Source organism: Budorcas taxicolor, chromosome 13 (genome assembly GCF_023091745.1).
Source record: "Budorcas taxicolor isolate Tak-1 chromosome 13, Takin1.1, whole genome shotgun sequence".
In the NCBI taxonomy this organism is placed as follows: Eukaryota; Metazoa; Chordata; class Mammalia; order Artiodactyla; family Bovidae; genus Budorcas; species Budorcas taxicolor.
The window spans coordinates 60582665-60607690 of record NC_068922.1 but is presented as its reverse complement, the minus strand read 5'-3'; positions in this window follow the sequence as shown (position 1 = coordinate 60607690).

Here is a 25026-nt window from a genome sequence, read left to right as displayed (position 1 = left end):
ACCATCTCACGCCGGTCAGAGTGGCTGCTATCCAAAAGTCTACAAACAATAAATGCTGGAGAGGGTGTGGAGAAAAGGGAACCTTCTTACACTGTTGGTAGGAATGCAAACTAGTACAGCCACTTAGGAAAACAGTGTGGAGATTCCTTAAAAAACTGGAAATAGAACTGCCATACAACCCAGCAATCCCACTGCTGGGCATACACACTGAGGAAACAAGAATTGAAAGAGACATGTGTACCCCAGGGTTCATCGCAGCACTGTTTACAATAGTTAGGACATGGAAGCAACCTAAATGTCCATTGGCAGACAAATGGTAAGAAAGTTGTGGTACATATACACAATGGAATATTACTCAGCTATTAAAAAGAACTCTGATGCTGGGAGGGATTGGGGGCAGGAGGAGAAGGGGATGACAGAGGATGAGATGGCTGGATGGCATCACTGACTCGATGGGCATGAGTTTGAGTGAACTCTGGGAGTTGGTGATGGACAGGAAGGCCTGGCATGCTGTGATTCATGGGGTCGCAAAGAGTCGGACACGACTGAGGGACTGAATTGAACTGAACTGAGCTGATTAAAAAGAATGCATCTGAATCCGTTCTAATGAGGTGGATGAAACTGGAGCCTATTATACAGAGTGAAGTAAGTCAGGAAGAAAAACACCAATACAGTATATTAACGGGTATATATGGAACTTAGAAAGATGGTAACAATGACCCTATATGTGAGACAGCAAAAGAGACACAGAAATAAAGAACAGAGTTTTGGACTCTATGGGAGAAGGTGAGGGTGGGATGATTTGAGAGAATAGCATTGGAACATGTATATTACCATATGTGAAATAGATGACCAGTCCAGGTTTGATGCATAAAACAGGGCACTCAAAGTCGGTCCTCTGGGACAACCCAGAGGGATGGGATGGGGAGGGAGATAGAAGGAGGGTTCAGGACACATGTACACCTATGGCTGATTCATGTCAACGTATGGCAAAAACCACCACAATATTGTAAAGTAATTAGCTTCCAATTAAAATAAATCAATCAATTTTTTAATAAATAAATATATATATATAATTTTTTAAGGAGTGGAAGATCTAGATAGACATTTCTTCAAAGACATACAGATGACCAAAAAGCACATGAAAATATGCTAGCATCACTAATTATTAGAGGAAGACAAACCAAAACTACAGTGAGGCATCACCTCACACTGATCAGAAAGGCCATTGTCAAAAAATCTGCAAAACAATAAATGCTGGAGATGGTGTGAAGAAAAAGAAACCTTCCTATACTATTGGTGGGAAAGTAAACTGCTACGGGTCCTATGGAAAACAGTATGGAGTTTCTTTTAAAAACTAAAAATATTAGTGTATAGGAATGCAAGGGATTTCTGTGTGTTGATTTTATATCCTGCAACTTTACTATATTCATTGATGAGCTCTAGTAATTTTCTGGTGGGGTCTTTAGGGTTTTCCATGTAGAGGATCATGTCATCTGCAAACAGTGAGAGTTTTACTTCTTCTTTTCCAATTTGGATTCCTTTTATTTCTTTTTCTGCTCTGATTGCTGTGACCAAAACTTCCAGAACTATGTTGAATAGTAGCGGTGAAAGTGGACACCCTTGTCTTGTTCCTGACTATAGGGGAAATGCTTTCAATTTTTCACCATTGAGGATAATGTTTGCTGTGGGTTTGTCATATATAGCTTTTATTATGTTGAGGTATGTTCCTTCTATTCCTGCTTTCTGGAGAGTTTTTATCATAAATGGATGTTGAATTTTGTCAAAGGCCTTCTCTGCATCTATTGAGATAATCATATGGTTTTTATTTTTCAATTTGTTAATGTGGTGAATTACATTGATTGATTTGCGGATATTGAAGAATCCTTGCATCCCTGGGATAAAGCCCACTTGGTCATGGTGTATGATCTTTTTAATGTGTTGTTGGATTCTGATTGCTAGAATTTTGTTGAGGATTTTTGCATCTGTGTTCATCAGTGATATTGGCCTGTAGTTTTCTTTTTATGTGACATCTTTGTCAGGTTTTGGTATTAGGGTGATGGTGGCCTCATAGAATGAGTTTGGAAGTTTACCTTCCTCTGCAATTTTCTGGAAGAGTTTGAGTAGGAGAGGTGTTAGCTCTTCTCGAAATTTTTGGTAGAATTCAGCTGTGAAGCCGTCTGGACCTGGGCTTTTGTTTGCTGGAAGATTTCTGATTACAGTTTCAATTTCCGTGCTTGTGATGGGTCTGTTAAGATTTTCTATTTCTTCCTGGTTCAGTTTTGGAAAGTTGTACTTTTCTAAGAATTTGTCCATTTCTTCCACTTTGTCCATTTTATTGGCATATAATTGCTGATAGTAGTCTCTTATGATCCTTTGTATTTCTGTGTTGTCTGTTGTGATCTCTCCATTTTCATTTCTAATTTTATTGATTTGATTTTTCTCTCTTTGCTTCTTGATGAGTCTGGCTAGTGGTTTGTCAATTTTATTTATCCTTTCAAAGAACCAGCTTTTGGCTTTGTTGATTTTTGCTATGGTCTCTTTTGTTTCTTTTGCATTTATTTCTGCCCTAATTTTTAAGATTTCTTTCCTTCTACTAACTCTGGGGTTCTCCAATTCTTCCTTTTCTAGTTGCTTTAGTTGTAGAGTTAGGTTATTTATTTGACTTTTTTCTTGTTTCTTGAGGTATGCCTGTATTGCTATGAACTTTCCTCAGCACTGCTTTTATAGTGTCCCACAGGTTTTGGGTTGTTGTGTTTTCATTTTCATTAGTTTCTATGCATATTTTGATTTCTTTTTTGATTTCTCCTGTGATTTGTTGGTTATTCAGAAGTGTGTTGTTCAACCTCCATATGTTGGAATTTTTAATAGTTTTTCTCCTGTAATTGAGATCTAATCTTAATGCATTATGGTCAGAAAAGATGCTTGGAATGATTTTGATTTTTTTTTGAATTTATCAAGTTTAGATTTATGGCCCAGGATGTGATCTATCCTGGAGTAGTTTCCATGAGCACTTGAAAAAAAAGGTGAAATTCATTGTTTTGGGGTGAAATGTCCTATAGATATCAATTAGGTCTAACTGATCTAATGTATCATTTAAAGTTTTCGTTTCTTTGTTAATTTTCTGTTTAGTTGATCTGTCCATAGGTGTGAGTGGGGTATTAAAGTCTCCCACTATTATTGTGTTATTGTTGATTTCCCCTTTCATACTTGTTAGCATTTGTCTTACATATCCCTTGCATTCCTATACACTAATAATGAGAAAGTAGAAAAAGAAATTAAGGAAACAATTCCATTCACCATTGCAATGAAAAGAATAAAATACTTAGGAATATATCTACCTAAAGAAACTAAAGACCTATATATAGAAAACTATAAAACACTGATGAAAGAAATCAAAGAGGACACTAATAGATGGAGAAATATACCATGTTCATGGATCGGAAGAATCAATATAGTGAAGATGAGTATACTACCCAAAGCAATTTACAAATTCAATGCAATCCCTATCAAGCTACCAGCCATATTTTTCACAGAACTAGAACAAATAATTTCAAGATTTGTATGGAAATACAAAAAAACTCGAATTGCCAAAGCAATCTTGAGAAATAAGAATGGAACTGGAGGAATCAACTTGCCTGACTTCAGGCTCTACTACAAAGCCACAGTCATCAAAACAGTATGGTACTGGCACAAAGACAGACATATAGATCAATGGAACAAAATAGAAAGCCCAGAGATAAATCCACACACATATGGACACCTTATCTTTGACAAAGGAGGCAAGAATATACAATGGAATAAAGACAATCTCTTTAACAAGTGGTGCTGGGAAAACTGGTCAACCACTTGTAAAAGAATGAAACTAGATCACTTTCTAACACCCCGCACAAAAATAAACTCAAAATGGATTAAAGATCTAAATGTAAGACCAGAAACTATAAAACTCCTAGAGGAGAACATAGGCAAAACACTCTCAGACATAAATCACAGCAGGATCCTCTATGATCCACCTCCCAGAATACTGGAAATAAAAGCAAAAATAAACAAATGGGATCTAATTAAAATTAAAAGCTTCTGCACAACAAAGGAAAATATAAGCAAGGTGAAAAGACAGCCTTCTGAATGGGAGAAAATAATAGCAAATGAAGCAACTGACAAACAACTAATCTCAAAAATATACAAGCAACTTATGCAGCTCAATTCCAGAAAAATAAACGACCCAATCAAAAAATGGGCCAAAGAACTAAATAGACATTTCTCCAAAGAAGACATACGGATGGCTAACAAACACATGAAAAGATGCTCAACATCACTCATTATTAGAGAAATGCAAATCAAAACCACAATGAGGTACCACTTCACATCAGTCAGAATGGCTGCGATCCAAAAATCTGCAAGCAATAAATGCTGGAGAGGTTGTGGAGAAAAGGGAACCCTCCTACACTGTTGGTGGGAATGCAAACTAGTACAGCCACTATGGAGAACAGTGTGGAGATTCCTTAAAAAATTGCAAATAGAACTACCGTATGACCCAGCAATCCCACTGCTGGGCATACACACCGAGGAAACCAGAATTGAAAGAGACACATGTACCCCAATGTTCATCGCAGCACTGTTTATAATAGCCAGGACATGGAAACAACCTAGATGTCCATCAGCAGATGAATGGATAAGAAAGCTGTGGTACATATACACAATGGAGTATTACTCAGCCGTTAAAAAGAATTCATTTGAATCAGTTCTGATGAGATGCATGAAACTGGAGCCGATTATACAGAGTGAAGTAAGCCAGAAAGAAAAACACCAATACAGTATACTAACACATATATATGGAATTTAGAAAGATGGCAATGACGACCCTGTATGCAAGACAGAAAAAAAGACACAGATGTGTATAACGGACTTTTGGACTCAGAGGGAGAGGGAGAGGGTGGGATGATTTGGGAGAATGGCATTCTAACATGTATACTATCATGTAAGAATTGAATCGCCAGTCTATGTCTCACGCAGGATACAGCATGCTTGGGGCTGGTGCATGGGGATGACCCACAGAGATGTTATGGGGAGGGAGGTTGGAGGGGGGTTCATGTTTGGGAATGCATGTAAGAATTAAAGATTTTAAAATTAAAAAAATAAAAAACTAAAAAAAAGAAAAGAAAAGAAAACTAAAAATAAAGCTGCCATATCATCCTACAACACCACTCCTGGGCATACACCCAGGGGAAAAAAAACCAACACGTAATTCAAAAAGATACGTGTATCCCAGTGCTCATTGCAGTACTATTTACAATAGCCAGAACATGGAAATAACCTAAATGTCCCTCACCAGAGGAATGGATAAAGAAGTCTTACATATATACAATAGAATATTACTCATCAGTAGAAAAGAATGAAATAATGCTAATTGCAGCAACATAGATGGACCTAGAGCTTGTCATACGAGTGAGTGAGTGAGTCCACCTGGCTCCTCTGTCGATGGGGATTCTCCAGGCAAAAATACTGGAGTGAGTTGCCATGCCCTCCTCCAAGGGATCTTTCCAACCCAGGGATCAAACCCAGGTTCCCAGCATTGCAGGTTGATTCTTTATGGTCTGAGCCACCAGAGAAATCCAAGAACACTGGAGTGGGTAGCCTATCCCTTTTCCAGGGGAACTTCCTGACCCAGGAATCAAACTGGGGTCTCCTGCTTTTGCAGATGGATTCTTTACTAGCTGAGCTACCAGGGAAGCCCTCAAAAGAGCTAAGGAGAGGGTAAGTAAATGGGGCATTACTAATCAATAGGCGTAAAGTTTTAGTTAAGTGAGATGAATCAGTTGTAAAGATCTTCTGTATGACATTGTACCTGTGCTATATTATACTGTACACTTTTGTAACAATATAATAAGTACACACACATATTTGCTAACAGGGTAGATAAATGCTAAGTATGGCTTCCCTAGTAGCTCAGATGGTTAAGAATCTGCCTGCAATGCAGGAGACCTGGGTTCAATTCCTGGGTTGGGAAGATCCCCTGTAGAAGGAAATGGCAACCCACTCCAGTATTCTTGCCTAAGAGCCTAGGAGGCTAAAGTCCATAGGATTGCAGAGTCTGACATGATTGAAGTGACTTAGCACAGCACATTCTTACCACAATAAAATAATTTTTTTAAAAGATGTGTTAAATATTTAAATAGAAGAAATCAAATAAGTTTAGATTAAAAATTCAGAAGTTCTGCATGTAAAAATCATAAATAATGAGCTGCTGTTGGTTTAGGAATAGAAAAATAGAATTATGAGAATAGATGAGAGAGTCAAGAAACAGACCCAAATGTACATGGGAATCTAATAAATGACCAAGATGGTATATTAAGTGAATGGATTATTTGGTTGAAAAACACTTAATGGAAAATCAATAAATTTTGGTCCATACCTTATATCCTATGTATAAACAAGTTCAACTGGACTAAATGTTTATTTACGTAATAAATTTTGTGAGGGAGAGGAGGTAGGAGGAAGAAACAGAATAGCTCAATTCTTACTATTCTCCCTGTACTTTTTAAAAATAAATTTATTTTATTTTATTTGGCTGCACAGGGTCTTAGTTGCAACATGTGAGATCTTTAGTTGTGGCATGCAAACTCTTAGTTGCAGCATGTGGGAATCTAGATCCCTGATCAGAGATAGAACCCGGCCCCTCTGCACTGGAAGCAGGGAGTCTTAGCCACTGGACCACTAAGGAAGTCCTTGGATCAAATATTTAAATGTGAAAAATATCACAGAAGCACTAGATCCCAAAAAGCTACAATAATAAAAAAATTATGATGGTTTTTTAATAGAGAAGATAGGTAGATGTGCATATATACATCAGAATAGAGAGTACAGAAACAGACCCACACATTCAATAGGGAAAGGATACTATTATCAGCAATCATACTGAGACAATCGGATAATCATAAATGAAAAAATAAAGATTCCTTACTCCTACCTCATGTCTTTTAAAAATTAACTCAAAAACTGAACGGTGATTTAAAAGAGAAAAAACTTCTTTCTAAAGTTTTCTTCTGAAAATCTAGATAATGTATGTGACCTTGGATTTAGCAACAATTTCATAACTATAACACAAAAAGGGACAAAACTATAAAATTAAAAATTAATAAATTGGATTTCATCAAAATAAAAATAATTATCAAAATATAGTACTGATGTGAAAATGATAATACAAGTCACAGACTTGGAAAAACTATTTACATATTATATAATCCAACAAAATTCTTCTGTCTAAACTCAACAGGACACTTAGAATTTAATATTAATGAGAATTAAAATCTAAGCAAAATTTGGGAAAAAGATATAAATAGAATTCACCAAGGAAGATATGTGGGTGATAAACATTACATGAAAACCTAGTAAATATTTTCATCACTAACTACATACTCACTAAATGGCTAAAATTTTTAAAAAAAGAAGAAAGAAACATGTGCCAAGTGTTGATGAAAAATGAATTCTCATATACTTTTGGTGGGAATGTAAAATAGCACAGCTAGTTGGAAAACAATTTGGTATTTTAGCAAGTGAAATATGTACCTACCCAATGAGTCAGTCATTCCACATCTAGGTATTTACCAAAAAGAAATAAAAGCATTTGTCCACTGAACAACTTGCATGAAAATGATCAATAGTAGCTTTATTTGCAACAGCTAGGAGTTGGAAACAATCAAAACATCCACTAAGAGATGGCAAATATTGTTATAAAATTGCTATAAAAAGGAATATCAACAATAAAAAGGAAAGAACTACTGATACACACAACGGTGAGAAAGAATCTCAAAAAGATTGCCTTGGATGAAAGAATCCAGGCAGGAAAAGATGCATACTGTATGACTTCATTTACATAATAGTCTAGAAAATGTAAACAAAGCTATAAACACAGAGAGCAGATCAGAGGGTACTGGGTGTCATAGAGCTGAGAAGAGAAAAAGGTAGAGGAAGGGGTGACTATCTAAGGGACATAATGAAACCTTTGAGGATGAATGTATGTATTATGTTGATTCTGGTGTTGATTTAAGAGTGTATAATTTGTTAAACTCATCAAATTGTACACTTTAAATAATTCATTTCAACTGTACACCAATTATATCTCAGTAATTTTTAAAAGGAAAAATAAAAACCACAAGAATAAAATCTCTAGGACTTTATGTCTTCCAGTCACAATCCACTGGGCAACCCTCGCTCCTAAAAAAATTCGAACACAAATAAAATCCTCTTTGAACAATTGCCTTAAACTCAGTCAGAAAACAACTATTATTAGAACATCTGCTTTGCATTCTAGTTAAAGCATTTACTAATACAACGCATACTTTTTCACATAAATTGAATCGTGACTATGTATGTTCTACAATATGGCTTCTTCATTCAGAAATATAGAGATAAAACCTGCTGCACTCATGTTAAGACATACACAGCATTATATCATATGGATGCACTTCAATTTATGATGCTCTGTCGCTGGACCCAAGTGGGGATTTAAAGAAATCTTAGCATATAATCTTTGAGTATTGTTTATTTCTTTAAAAAATAAAACACTTTATAAATTGCCAGATTATCAACAAAATATCAACTTTTTCATTCCTCGAAGAATGACTTAGATACTTCTCTATTGCCCAGAACTAATATACAGGAAATAATAATAAGTAGTCAGTGTTCAAAAATACATTGCATTTTGGGGAGAAAGGCAGACAGATGACAAGATTGTCACTATGTGCTAAGGTAAATACTCTGGCAGAAACAACACAGGGAACTGTTAAAAAAAAAAAAAAAAAAAACAGATGGGGTACCCAGCCTTAGGGTATCCACGTAAATTCCTCCTGTAAGTGTCTTTCTCTGCTGTCACACATTTCAGCAGGGAGTGCACCTTCTCTTCTGAGTCTTTCTCTTTCCCCCAAGGCATGCCTAGAACAGGGCTCTTGAATAGTGATGCCTCAATTAGAGCTGCTGGCCAATGGACTGAGGTTATGTTTGGCACAATATCCTATATCCTTCTGGTACACTGGTTGAGCCCAACCCCACTTTGGGAGGACAATGAAGACCTGTGTTCAGAGTCACACTATATAGAGTGTTCTCTATTCCGTGGCACCCACTGCCTACTGTCTTTCAGAAGCAATGAAGTCTCTGTTGTTCACTCTTATACTCTTTATCCTTCTGGTCCAGTTGGTCTCAGGTAAAACAGATTCTGTTTGAATCTTGGGGAAGTAGAAATGTTAGCCTGAACTAGGGTCCTGCATGTGGAGTCCCTATTACCAAACATCCATGGGAGTGAGGCAGGGCTTCCACTGTCAGGGAGAGGTGGGCTGAGATTTGCCTTACTTCTTCAGAACACCTCTATTATAAGAGACCTCAAGACTCTCATGATAGAATAGTGTCTGTAATGGAAGCTGAAGGAGGGAAGGATGAAACCTATAAATTTGCCTCCAAAGACATTCCAAACTTCCCTTTATTCTATCGCTTAAGGCCAGTTCGGTCCAGCCCTGTCTCACTTCATTTTACAATTCTGTAATACTTCTCTCAATTTTCTTGGTCTTCTAAAGAAGATCTCTCTCTCTCTCTCTCTCTTTTTTTTTTGTTCTTGGATTTGATTAGAACAGGGAAGTTTACTGCTAAATATCTATAGGAATAGAATGTGGAAAAGGGAAGGAAAATATTCTGAGTGAACATGGGGAAAGAATTCAAGACTGTTGGAAATTGTATGTCTGATTTTATTTCTATTTGTGTAAACATTTCTTCTTGTTAAGTTCTAGAGTTTATATTTACAAAATTAAGAACACTGAAGGCATTTTAGAAATAAATACCACCATTTCTTCATTGCTTATATTTTAAAAATTGGAACCAACTGATGTATAAGCTTAGGACCTGCCCCTTTTTAACTTAATGTTTTATCAGGGAAATTTTCACAGATCTTTAAATATTTCTTGAAAGTACAATTGGTAGTAGAAGCCTATTATTTTGTTGTATTCTGTACCAATATAACTTGGAGAATCCCTTATTGTTTGTCATTTGGATTATTTTTTTCCCGTGTGTCACTATTATAGGTGATATTGTTAATATATCATTGTGAGATTCTCTGGTTATATGGGCAAATTTTAGAAGTTCCATTGCTTGCTCAAATGGTATCTAAATGAGTCCTAGGAAACTAGCATGTATTTCCAAGTCTTACTAGTGTATGAATATTTTCAGTATTTCTATTTCATATTTCTCCCCAATATTTAGCAAGATACTGATTATTTCTAAAAAGAATTTTATTGATTTCTTTAAGGAACAAGTTTTTTATTTTCACGTTGCTGAATCTATTGGTAGTTTTCTGCATTCTCCTATTAGCTTAGGAAGTTTCCCTTCATGTTGAGAAGTTTATTCATTCATGTTTAGCGCTGGATTTTTAAGATTTATTTATTTAGTTATTATGATTATTTTGACGGTGGTGGGTCTTTGTTGCTGCCTGTGGGCTTGCTCTAGTTGTGGCAAGCGGGGGCTGCTCTCTATTGCTATGTGCGGGCTTCTCATTGCAGCGGCTCCTGTTGCTGCAGAGCACAGTCTCTAGGTGCTCAGGTTTCAGTAGTTGCTGGGCGTGGGCTCAGTGGTTGCGGCTCACAGACTCTAGAGCACTCGCTCAGTAGCTGTGGTGCACAGGCTTCCTTGCTCCATGACATGTGGGATCTTTCCTGAACCAGGGATGGAACCAGTGGATTCTTAACCGCTGGACCACCAAGGAAGCACCACCATCGGTTTTTTATTCTGTGTTTTACACTGGACTCAGCCCCACATTTTAATTAGGACATAAAGTGAGAAACTAACTTTTTTGAGGTAGAATTTACTAGAAGGTAGAAAGTTGTATAGCTCTACAGCCTGCCTCTAGAGATAGTGCTTTACGTTCCTTAGATTTTTGCCGAACTATTCAAACTGATGACAGATAAGAGAAAATTAGTAACAGTATGAGGGTTTCTCAGAAGATGGTTCAGATTTATGGAATCCTTGAAATTCTGGGTTTAGATTGCATGCTTTCTCCTTCTGTCTCTGGGATTTTGATTATGTACAATACATGGTCGCATGGTGTCCTCTTTGTAAACAAACAGCCCTAAGAAAAATCCTCAGTTCCCTTTCTATTAACAGACAAACACAAGCAATTCAGGATTATTCTGTAAAAGTATGCAAGTCTAATCCAAAATCTGAAGGCATTAGAAAGGCAACTCTTAGGACGTTTGCAAGGAAGAATCGACAAACATCAGGGCCCAAAGAAAATCAGGATGGAAAGGAAGGAGCCTTGTTCAGAGGTCTCCATCCACAAGTCCTAGTTGAAGAAAGCTAAAGAAAAACGTTTCCATGGAGATGTTTGGGAGAGTGAGACAGAAGGGGATCACAGAGGGAATGACTAGAGATGAAGCTTAAGGCCAAGGACCATTATGGACAGACACTGCAGAATACGAAAGATAACAAGACGAGACAGAGTAAGAAAAATCATGAAAACAAAAGAAGTCAAGCAATCTTTCTGTTTCTCAGAAATATCAAGTTCTTACCTGGCCCATGGCTTTCGAATTTGTTATTTCTTCTTTAAATACTCTTCCTCCAGCTCTTCAAATAGCTGGAAACTTTTGATCCTTTATATCTGGGTTTGAATGTCACTTCTCGAGGTATAGTTTCCTTAGTGACTGTACGTAGAATTCTGATTTTAGGTGTGAGAGGCCCATGCATGCATCTGTATGTCTATGGATATAAAGGTATGCATGTAAATATCATGCAAGAGAATCTCATTTAATTCTCAGAGGAAGATGAAGCAGCAGTTAAGAGATAATGGTAGCAGCAATAGCACTCAAAAGTGATTACTCTATTCATTTACCCTCTATTACACAGCAGTACTCTTGCCTGGAAAATCCCATGGATGGAGGAGCGTGGTAGGCTGCAGTCCATGAGGTCGCTAAGAGTCAGACACGACTGAGCGACTTCACTTTGACTTTTCACTTTCATGTACTGGAGAAGGAAATGGCAACCCACTTCAGTATTCTTGCCTGGAGAATCCCAGGGACGGGGGAGCCTGGTGGGCTGCCGTCTATGGGGTTGCACAGAGTCGGACACGACTGAGGCGACTTAGCAGCAGCAGCACACAGCATTATCATTTTCATTTGCTGCACTTATCACAATCTGTAGTTATTTTGTTTATTAATGTGCTGCTTGTTTTCTTTCTCACCCTCTCTAATATAAGCTTCTTGACTTTGTCTTCCTGTTCATTATTTTATTCTCATTATCTTGCTGAGTTCTTGACATGGTGAAAGTGAAAAGGAAAGTCACTCAGTTGTGTCCGACTCTTTGTGACCCCATGGACTATACAGTCCATGGAATTATCCAGGCCAGAATACTGGAGTGGGTAGCCTTTTCCTTCTCCAGGGTATCTTCCCAACACAGGGATCAAACCCAGGTCTTCCACATTGCAGGTGAATTCTTTACCAGCTGAGCCACCAGGGAAGACTTAGGCATGCATTATATATTTGTTGGTGAGTATAGGAATGACAGCTAATTTATAGAGTAAGGAAAGAAATGATTCAACTGTCTCTTCAGCGCTTTCTCTGTGTTATACCTTGTGATGAGAGATATATATGTATATAATGTGTACAAATATACAGGAACATCCTACAGAATGCCTTCCCCAAAATTTACAGAATATATTTACATCTTAATATTATATAGATATATAGATGTCTATATAGAGAGATATATCTGAAATTTTTACAATTACATTTAAGAAGACAATATACAAGGCAAGTCTAGAGTTATATTTCATATACAATTTGTAGGGTTTCAGAAACATGTAAAGATATTTTTAAAATCTCACTGAATATCAACAAAATCCATGTAGGTTAAGGTAGTAAACAGAAGCATTACAGCATTTATTATACATCAATCTGAGCATTTATTATTTTAAAATTATAGCTTTTTACTTCTATTTAGGTGTTTATGTGTGTTTAGGTACTTCTTATGAAACTGGTTAGAGGTTTTGTATTCATGAGTAATAATGTGTTATATATTTTCCATTTAAAATAATGGGAAATAGATACCTGGTGAGTGTTTATATGCAGAATTTTATCTCTTAAAGGCTCATAATTTACATATTTAAAACTCTACATATACATATTTATAAAATCCCACGTAACTCTCAGAGCAGGACTTTATGATTTGGAAAAATATAATACAACAACTTAAGGGACTTGAATAATCAAAGTTCAAAGAACTATGCTTTCAAACCGTGGTGTTGGAGAAGACTCTTGAGAGTCCCTTGGACTGCAAGGAGATCAAACCAGTCAGTCCTATAGGAAATCAGTCCTGAATATCACTGGAAGGACTGATGCTGAAGATGAAGCTCCAATACTTTGTCCATCTGATGCAAAGAACTGACTCATTGGAAAAGACCCTGACGCTGGGAAAAACTGAAGGCAGGAAGAGAAGGGGACAACAGAGGATGAGATGGTTGCATAGCATCACCAACTCGATGGACATGAGTTTGAGCAAGCTCCGGGAGAAGATGAAGGACAGGGAAGCCTGGCAAGCTGCAGTCCATAGGGTCACAAAGAAACAGACACGACAAAGCGACTGAACTGAACTGAATTGATTGTTATTTTAATCTTTTTGTGATAGATCTCTGGCTTAAACAATCTGTATAATTCCTTTATGCAGGTAATTGGAATGTGAGAAAGTGTGCAAACAAAGCTGGAAATTGCAGAAGCACATGCAGAAATGGAGAGAAAATGATAAATCCTCCTACCGGGATGTGCAGCAAAGAAAAATTATGCTGCATTCTGGATGATGGCTGTTCTACACCTTCAGTGAAAACCACTCCTAGTGGCGGTAGTGGTATGATATCTGCAGCTACAAAAGGGTCTACAACAGGCAGTTCTTGAACATTTCAGCCTCTGTCTCCTGACCTAGGATCCCTGATTTATTAAAGCAAAGGGCCTTATTTTGGTGTCAGTCTTTTCACTATACCTCCCTTCCCACTATCCCTGAGCTCAGCCCTGTTTGGAAGGGCATCACATCTCTGTAGTGCCAACAATTCCATGGTAGGGATGAAAATAAGATAGAAGCCAGGCACAAATTAGTGTAAAACACTTATTCTGTCTGACTGATGGACAGAAGTGGTGTCATCCTTGAAAACAGTTCCCAGTCCATAGGCCCACAAGCTGCCTTACCAGTAATTATCAAACTTTCAAAGGTATCAGAAATATCTGTAGGGCATGCTGAAACACAAATTTATGATCCTCACTTCCAGTTTCTAATTCTGTGATGGAGCCTGAGACTTAGCATTACTCACAAGTTCCCTGGTGACGCTGATGTTGGTGACCAAAGGACCACACTTTGAGAACCACTGTTCCATAATATGGAATAACTGAAGGCCTTCTCCTACAGATAGAAGGCATTTGCTACATGCTTTTGAAGTGGTTAATCATACAAAATCATTTCTATAGAGTGCTTTCTTTATTTCCTAATTGGATTTCCCACAACAAATTTGGGATGTAGGTATTGTGACCTCACTTTAGAGAAAAAAAAATACTGATTTGTAGCTATTAAACTGAGACAGACTCAATTGTCTACTAAGAGAACTTTGATATTATGCAATTCTCTTCTCTCCCTGAAAATCTACATTCACATAAATTGCCAACTTAGGATAGAAGGGAGATCAAGAGCTCTGTACTATAACTTAAATACTGGGATAGACACTTATATTTAGCCATAGGACTTTTCCCATAAGAGTTCTGCACAGAGAAGTCAGAGAAAGTAATCAGAATGAAACACCACCTTCATTTATTCTCGTCACCAGGAAACAGGCCTTTGCCTCCTTCAAGAGATAAATCTATGATATGTCATTATCTAGTAAAAGGTCCCAACTAGTAGAACATCATGGTCTTATATACTCATGGCTATCACTGTAGCTAGAAGTCTTGAACTCACTCTGGAAAGTGGGAGGACAGAGGTAGGTCATTGTAGCAGAGAAGGATAGTGGAGAAAATAATGAATTTTATGCTCAGACACATATTGAGGTCTTTCATGTTGCCACTATGAGTGTATTCAGTCTTGGACTATGGACAAATGATTTTCCATCTTTGAGCCTCAGTTTACAAACTTGAAGAACAGAGAAACATTTACTCCTCCTCAGAGTACTTTGAAGGTGGCTAGAGTAGTATCTTCAAATTTACACACGTTATAGGGACATAGCTGTAGCAGGTTGCTGATTACTGGGTGAACAGAACATTGCCTGAGGTCTCTGCCCATTGGACCTTGGCTGCTCTGTGTGGTTATGGGTGATTATAAGCCATGTTTCACCTGGGGGGGAAGTTCATTACTATGCAGAGAAAAATGTGACAGAAGTCAGGCTCATAGAATCTCTTTGAACAGCCAGATGGGGTTTAAAGGCTTGTGGTAGAACTCACTGTGCTTTCTCCTCAATAATCACCTTGATCACTACCTTGACAGCCTCACAGAGCTGTGATCACTGAGATTACAGAGGAGAAATGTAACCTTGGAGCTGCAACATGAAACTCCTGTCTCATGCCTTCCGTCCATTCCCTCTTCATCTCATGCTTGAAATAAGGTGGTAAATAATCTTTAACTGCTTTAGGGTTTGAGAGAGAAAAGGCGTCTTCACGGTATGAGAACTCAAAACATGCCGAGCATGTTGATATACAATCTCATTAAATAAGAGCATTTTATAATAATTATGATAACATGATTAAAGCTGAATAAACTGGAATAAAATATATCTAGGAGTATATCTTGGAGAAGGCAATGGCAACCCACTCCAGTACTCTTGCCTGGAAAATCCCATGGATGGAGGAGCCTGGTAGGCTGCAGTCCATGAGGTCGCTAAGAGTCGGACACGACTGAGCGACTTCACTTTCACTTTTCATTTTCATGCATTGGAGAAGGAAATGGCAACCCACTCCAGTGTTCTTGCCTGGAGAATCCCAGGGACGGGGGAGCCTGGTGGGCTGCCGTCTCTGGGGTCACACAGAGTTGTACACGACTGAAGCAACTTAGCAGCAGCAGCAGCAGCAGGATTATATCTAGGTTTGCTCACATTGCTTTTACTCATCATGTGACACCTGACTCAATTTTTTGACTGGTAATACAGGTATAATCATACACCTATCCTAAAATCACTCTGAAAACTAAAATAGGTAAGACATATAGAACACCATGGTCTCTTGCACCTGTGGAATTCTAAGACTTATACTAGTGAGATATATTATTCCCATTTAAAATATGAAAAGTCTGAGATTCATGGAGGAAGAGAATCTTTCACAAACACAATCACATATTGAAGGCATCTCTGCCTGCTTTCAAGGCTACAACATCTGTAAGCCATTTCATGCCAATTCTGAAGATATCCTCAAAGATTTACCTTGAAATTCTGCATAGCCACATAGTTCTCAAGTATGATCTCTGCAGAAGGCAGGGGAAGTGGGTTTGACCCCTGGTTGGAGAACTAAGATCCCACATGCCTGGGGGCAACTAAGCCCACACACCCCAACTACTAAGCCCATGTGCCTTAACTAGAGAAGCACACATGTGGCAACAAAGACTTAATGCAGAAAAAACAAAACCCTATAGGTTATTTGTATTTGTGAAATATATTATAGAAAGTTATACAATGGGAAAGACCTTCAAGATGGCAGAGGAATACAACAGGGAGATCACCTCCCCAACCCCAGCAACAAATACATCAAAAACCCATCTGCACTGTGGGACAGCTCCTTTAGAATATCTCCAGAACACTGCCAGAAGACCCCAGATTTCCAAAAAGGCAAGCCAGTCTCCTCAGAATGAGGTAGGGCAGAAGAGAAAGATCTTTAAAAGAGACAAAGCATTTCAAGACAAGGACCTGTGCCCCAAGGAGGGAGCACATGCAGATCATGGACGGGGTCAGGGGGGAGCTTCAGAGCCTCAGAGAGGAAGGCAGCAACAGGTGATCAGATGGTAAAGTGGAGAGAATTCACCACAGCACTTCCCAGGCAAGAAGCAGCTTGCAAGCTTTTCGCAGCAAGTAGAGGCTGGCTGCTGAGGCTCAGGCTTCGGGGGTTGGACCCCAAGGAGAGGACCGAGATTGACTGCTATGAAGCTACTCTGAGGGGGCTAGTATGACACAGCTGAGAGAGTCCAGGGAAAAGTCTGGGTCCACCAGAGAGGCAAGAGATCATTGCGCCAGGAACACTGTAACTCTGAGTGCTTGTAGAGCATAGGACCCTGCCTTCACAAGTGCCCTAAGTGAATTCTCTCAGTCTGAATGGAGTGAGAACCACACAGACAATATATATTCCATGCTTATGGATTGTAAGAGTTAACCTTATTAAAATGTCCACAGTAACTAATGCAATCTACAGATTCAGTGCAATCCCTAACAAAATCCCAAAAACATTTTTCACAAAAAGAGATGAAACATTCTAAAATGTATATGCCAGCCAAAGCAATCCTGACAAAAAGAACAAAACTGAAGGTATCGCACTCCCTGTTTTAAAACTCCTGTATTACAAAGTTCTAATAATCAAAACAGCACAGTATCGGCAGAAAAAAAAATAGACACATAAATCAATGGAACAGAGTTGATATCCCAGGAATAAACACATGAATATATGGACAATTGATTTATGACAAAGGAGAATAGAACATACAATGGAGAAAGAATAGTGTCTTCAAAAATGGTATTGGGAAAACTGGACAGTCATATGAAAAAAATTATAAACTGTAGAAACACTATCACACACCGTATTTTTTTTCTGATTAGTTTTTTATTTTTTTAATTTTAAAATCTTTAATTCTTACAGGCGTTCCCAAACATGAACCCCTCTCCCACCTCCCTCCCCATAACATCTCTGTGGGTCATCCCCACGCACCAGCCCCAAGCATGCTGTATCCTGCGTGAGACATAGACTGGCGATTCAATTCTTACATGATAGTATACATGTTAGAATGCCATTCTCCCAAATCATCCCACCCTCTCCCTCTCCCTCTGAGTCCAAAAGTCCGTTATACACATCTGTGTCTTTTTTCCTGTCTTGCATACAGGGTCGTCATTGCCATCTTTCTAAATTCCATATATATGTGTTAGTATACTGTATTGGTGTTTTTCTTTCTGGCTTACTTCACTCTGTATAATCGGCTCCAGTTTCATCCATCTCATCAGAACTGATTCAAATGAATTCTTTTTAACGGCTGAGTAATACTCCATTGTGTATATGTACCACAGCTTTCTTATCCATTCATCTGCTGATGGACATCTAGGTTGTTTCCATGTCCTGGCTATTATAAACAGTGCTGCGATGAACATTGGGGTACATGTGTCTCTTTCAATTCTGGTTTCCTCGGTGTGTATGCCCAGCAGTGGGATTGTTGGGTCATACGGTAGTTCTATTTGCAATTTTTTAAGGAATCTCCACACTGTTCTCCATAGTGTCTGTACTAGTTTGCATTCCCACCAACAGTGTAGGAGGGTTCCCTTTTCTCCACACCCTCCCCAGCATTTATTGCTTGCAGATTTTTGGATCGCAGCCATTCTGACTGGTGTGAAGTGGTACCTCATTGTGGTTTTGATTTGCATTTCTCTAATAATGAGTGATGTTGAGCATCTTTTCATGTGTTTGTTAGCCATCCGTATGTCTTCTTTGGAGAAATGTCTATTTAGTTCTTTGGCCCATTTTTTGATTGGGTCGTTTATTTTTCTGGAATTGAGCTGCATAAGTTGCTTGTATATTTTTGAGATTAGTTGTTTTGTCAGTTGCTTCATTTGCTATTATTTTCTCCCATTCAGAAGGCTGTCTTTTCACCTTGCTTATATTTTCCTTTGTTGTGCAGAAGCTTTTAATTTTAATTAGATCCCATTTGTTTATTTTTGCTTTTATTTCCAGAATTCTGGGAGGTGGATCATTAAAATGTACTCAAAATGGATTGAAGACTTGAATGTAAAATCCACAACTATAAAACTCAGGCCTCAGAGATTGGACCCCAGAGAGAGGACCAAGACTGCCTGCTATGAAGATATTCTGAGGGGGCTAGTATGACACAGCTGAGGGTGTCCAGGGAAAAGCCTGGGTCATAGGAAAATATAGGCAGTACTCTCTTTGATGTTGGTCTTGGCAGTACTTTCTGGATATGTCTCATCAGGCAAGAGAAACAAAAGTAAAAATAAACAGATGAGATTACATCAAACTAAAAAACTCCTACGCAGCAAACTGTAACAAAATGAAAAGACAATCTACCCAATGGGAGAAGATATTTGCAAATCATGTATCTAATATGATTAATATTCAAAATATATAAAGAAATCATACAACTCAACAACAAAAAAAACTAATAACCTGATTTAAAAAGGGGCAGAGGACCTAAATAGACATTTTCCTGAAGAAAATGTACAGATGACAAATAAACACAAGAAAAGACATTCAACATCAAAACATCAGGGAAATGCAGATCAAAACCACAACAAGCAACCCGGAGGGATGGGATGGGGAGGGAGGTGGGAGTAGGGTTCGGGACAGGGAGACACATGTACACCCATGGCTGATTCATGTCGACGTATGGCAAAACCACCGCAATATTGTAAAGTAATTAGCCTCCAACTATAATTAATTAATTATTTAAAAACTCTTTAAAAAAGAAAACCACAATGAGATACCAGATGTCAGAAAGATTACCAAACAGACAAAAAATAACGAGTGTTGGTGAAGATATGGAGAAAAGGGAACCCTTGTACACTGTTGGTGGGAATGTAAACTGGTGTAACCACTATGAAAAACAGTATGGAGATTTCTCAAAAAATTAAAAACCTAATGACCATACAATCCAGCAATTCCACTTCTGGGCATTTTTAAAAGGAAAAACAACCACTAGTTTGAAAACACATATGCACCCCAAGTTTGTTATTTATAGCATTATTTGCAATATTACTTACAATAGCCAAGACATGAAAGCAACGTATTCATCAATAAATGGATGGATAAAGAAGATGTAGTATATCTAGGCAAAGGAATATTACTCAGTCACAATAAAGACTCAGACAGAGAAAGACATATTATTTCACTCATACGCGGAACCTAAAAACCAACACAAATGAACAAACAGAACAGAAACAGACTCAGATACAGAAAACGAATTAGTGGTTCCCAAAGGGGAGAGGGTTTGGGTGATTAGAGAAATTGATGAGGGAGATTAAGAGGTACAAGCTTCCCGTTATAAAATAAATAAGTGATGTAATGTACATTCTATGAAAATAGTATGGTAATAACTTTGGTGACAAATGGTAATGAAACTTATCACAGTGATCATTTTGTAATGCACAAAAATCTCAAAAATTTTTTGAACTGTTGAACACCTGAAACTAATATAATCCTGTAATCAACTATACTTCAATAAGAAGGAAGGAAGGAAAGAAAGAGGGAGGGAGGGAGGGAGGGAGGGAGGGAGGGAGGGAAGGAGGAAGAGAGAGAGGAAGAAAAAAAGGAAAGAAAGAGTGAGCTTCATAAAAATTTTTAATTAAAAAATAACAATAAAGTTGTCAGATTAAAAAAAAAAGTTCAATGATGTCTTCCATCCTATAGAAAGTTATTTATATTACTGCCAAGTAATTATCTTCTCAGTAGCTCTTCTTCCCAAAGTCTTGTATAAATTCTGCTAAATTCCAAAATGTTTAGTATGTGTGATTTTATTTTTGCTAGAAGTTAAAGAGCTTTACATCAAGGAGGGAGGATATAGCACAGATCAGAGTTAACATATGAACACAGAATTCTGAAGGCCAGTGTATCCCTGACAATGCAAACATCTCTGCAACTAGCAGAGGTCTGAAACTAGCAGAGGCTTTCAAAAGTCAGGCAATTGGTGGAAGTTTGAGACAGTTTTATTGCATCTTTCCTATTATTCAGGAAAATCCCATAAATGGATATTTAGGTTAAACAATAAAGCAATTTTAGTTCAACTAAAGAAAAAATTAGGATGGTATACAAAATATTCCCAGGTGTTTTCTTTGGATAGTAGTAATGGTGCTAGTTGTTTTCTTTCTTCTCTTTGTCTTTATATTTCCAGATTCTTGTTAATAATGTATGTTACACAATAAAACTATCTTTAAATACTATTTTAATTGACATAAGAAGAAAAATAAAACAAAAACTTCAAACATGCTTCCTGGCTGACCCACTTAAACAATCAAATGTGCTCTCTTAACTCCTAACTCAGTAGAGCTTGGTGGATGAGTTATCCAGAAATTTATTACACTCATGTCCTTTTTTAAGTAGTATATTGAAACAATCTGTACTTTTAAAACCTCCAGTGGACTTTAAGGTATTTAGATTTAGTACTGATTAGTGATGTCTTCTTCTTTAAGAAATGTCATGTTCTTTATTCTTCCACCTCACTCATGGGAACAACTCCCTACTTTATGGGATCAATCAGGAGATTTTCCAGGTGCATAGACTGTCTGGCAGCAGGGACTAGAATAGATATACACATACATATGTGCATTTACACATGCAAGCACACACATACCTTATTGAAGTGAAAGTAAAGAGACATCATTTTTTCTAAGATGCTCATTTAATACTACCTGTGGGACAAAGGGATGTGAGTTTTCTAATCAAAAAGTTGGTGAAGAAGACAACGCAGGTTAGATATAGAATATTCTCCCCATTGTAGAGGCAATATATTTTATTAATATAAATAATCTCTTTCACCTTCAAAATCTCAAAGATCATTTTTCAGCCCCTCCCTCTTTATATTCTCTCCCTATCTAGAATAGAGTCCATGATTTACTTCAATAACTCTTTAGCTAATAACTAGAACTCTTTTATTCCTCTTCTGTTAGTTGTTTGAGTCCTTGGGTACACTACAAACCTGTATTGACCCAACTATCTGTTGTGTAAATTTCTGTGTTTAGATAGACCAGTGTTGCTGGGGGTATTACCCAGAAGAGTGTGTTGATACTACCTAAATTAATGGTAATCAATCTCAGCTAGTTCATCTACACTGTCCAGAAGCTATTATATTGTATCTGCTTACAGCAAGAGCCTGAGTGAGAAATTGTTAGGGGTGGTAGAGATGGTATAATCTCCAAAAGCTTATTCCATAGATGATAGCGTCCTGGTTGGGATCTAAAATGAGCTGCCGTGATTCAAAAAGATTTCTGAGTTGGGTCTTAGACATGAAAATGACTGAAAGCAATTGAAAGGAAAGTCTGTTAACTTTCTGCTAATCTTTCCGAAGAGTTATAATGTCATAGAAGTCAAAGCCTGAAAAACAAAATCATTCACATAGTTTCCTAAACCTGCATTAATAAGAAAAGTGTTGTTAAAGTAGAACAATCCCCAGAAAAATTCTCTCCCAACCTCCTCCAATATACCTCCACAGAGATCAATGGACAGGGAAGTCTTCCCAGAGAATAGAACAGAAAGATACAAACTAAAGAATTCTCTACACTTGCAGAAAAGAAACTTTTGCCATTATGGTCCATCAAGATGATACATTATGCTATGTTATCTCTGTATTTTCTCCCCATTTTTACTGTTTCTAAATGAAAATTTTATTGTAGCCATTCTTTTTTTCTTCCATCATTGTATATTGCTTGTCCTGCTGCATGTTCTGTCGCTAAATTGTGTCCGACTCTTTGTGACAACATGAACTGTAGCCCTCCAGGCTACAGCTCTCTGTCCATGGGATTTTTCCAGGCAAAATTACAGCAGTGGGTTGCCATTTCCTGCTCCAGGGGATCTTCCTGATCCAGGGATCAGACCCGCATCTCCTACATCTGCATTGGCAAGTGGATTCTTTATCATTGAGCCACCCGGGAAGCCCATATTGCTTGTCTGTGAGTAACTAAATTTAGCTAGGATATAGGGATAAAAATTGGCTACCATTTGGACTGGCTAAAGTGTTAGACACAATAGTCAGAGACTTCGATGAATGCGGTCAACAGAATAAGCTTCATTTATTTTATGTCCTTATTCATTCTTAGAAGTAAGTATAGGTCTACATGTCTATCTAGGCAGACAGCCAAAGTAGAGAAAGCACAGACTTTTCTCACCAGCAGTCTACAGCCTGCAGAATGGCATCAGGTGCGATGAGATGGAACACACTGTTTCTCTGAATCCCATGTGTGGGTTAAGTGAGTAACCACATTTCCTGTGTCTGCCCACATGTTGCAAAATCCACAATTCAGAAATTTGGGGGCACACTTCATATCATACCATCTGTTCTGGTTCATTGTATAAGAATCTAAGTCTCTGAGGAAGGTGACATAGTGGACCGAGAGACCTGGTTGTCACCTCCTCTGAGAAGTTTGGCCATGAGGCTCCTCCTGATCATTGCAATTCTGCTGTTCCAGAAGTTCACAGGTAATCCAGAGATTTTCAGGGGCTCACTCAAACCACATTGGCGGTATAGTGGTGAGTGTAGATGCTTTCCAGGGGCTCACTCAAATCAATAATGGTTAGAGTACTTTCAAGAACTCAAGGGAATTTTATAACTCACAGTAGGAAAAGAGGCCCTAGGAATGGCTGAAGTCTATCAAACGTCATCAAAAATTCCCTCTTCCTGAGTGCTTCTACTATGGTAATCTTCTTAAAAGGAGTATTCATAGAGCTAAAAAGAGGTCATAATTTCCTCTGACAAAGACTACAGAAAGACACAAGACCAATAACTGGGAATACCCTTATTTCTTTGGATACAGTTTTTACCCTAGCACCCAGCCTTATTTTCTTCCACTCTGATACTGTATATATATTTTTTAATCTATCAATATTATACTAGCATGTGTGAATAGTGGAAGAAGAAGAAACTGGATTCAGTCTTAAGAAACATGCCTTCAACATCTACCACTTTATCAACTTTGGATAAAAGGTGAAGACTCACAGAGCCTTAGTTTCCCCATTTGTGGAGATGACACCTCGTTCATGGTAGGTAGGTTTAGTCGCTCAGACCCACATGGACTATAGCCCACCAGGCTCTTCTGTCCTTGGGATTCTCCAGGCAAGAATACTAGAGTAGGTTGCCATTTCTTCCTCTGGGAGATCTCCCTAACCCAGGGATCAAACTCAGGTCTCCTGCATTGCAGGCAGGCTCTTTACCAACTGAGCCACCAGGGAAGCCCTTTGGTTCACAGGGAATTTATTAAGTGATAAAACATCCAGCCTAAGGCTTGGCACATAGTAAGAGTTTAACAATTAGCTTCCTGTCCTCTTTCACAACCAGATCTCTTGTATTTGCTGGTTATGATAGAGCAAGAATGGGCTACTTCTAGCCCCTTAAACTTCTACCAGTCAAAGGAACTCTAGAACCTGGTGTTGGAGGCAGCATTTTTGTTCTCAGCCTTCATCCTCTGGGGTTAGTATCCAGAGGATAGTACCAGCCCTGAAGCCAAAATATGAACATCCTAAACTCTGAGATTATAGAAAATATTTAGGATCACTGAAGGATAGAAGACATATCATGGTGGGCAAAGGTCTGGAGGAATTCCTTCCTCGGGAAGTAGAAAGAGAATGGGGAGTCATGGAGGAATAAAACAAATCTAAAATTATTGTGATGCCATAGAAGCCAAAGGAAGATATGCATTGATAAAAATGTACATACTGAGAAGCAACAGGGGAGGAAGAATGTTGAGGGGGAAACATCTGACCAGACCCAAAAAAAGTCATTCTTTATCATTATAGCAAGTATGAACCCAAGAGCAGAGTCTGAGTCAGACATAAATACATAGTAACAAATTATTGTATTCTGAGCAGTGGTAAAGAAGTGGTACACTGTTATGTTAATGTTAAGTCACTTTAGTCATGTCAGACTCTTTGTGACCCTGTGGACTGTAGCTTGCCAGGTTCCTCTGTCCATGGGATTCTCCAGGCAAGCATATTGGAGTGGGTTGCCATTTCCTCCTCCAGGAAGTAGTACCTTAGAAGCATTCAAATAGAGGCAGATTTACTGAGGTTCTCAGATGGAGCATAGCATAGTTCCATAGCCTGAACTCAAGAACTCGGTTTC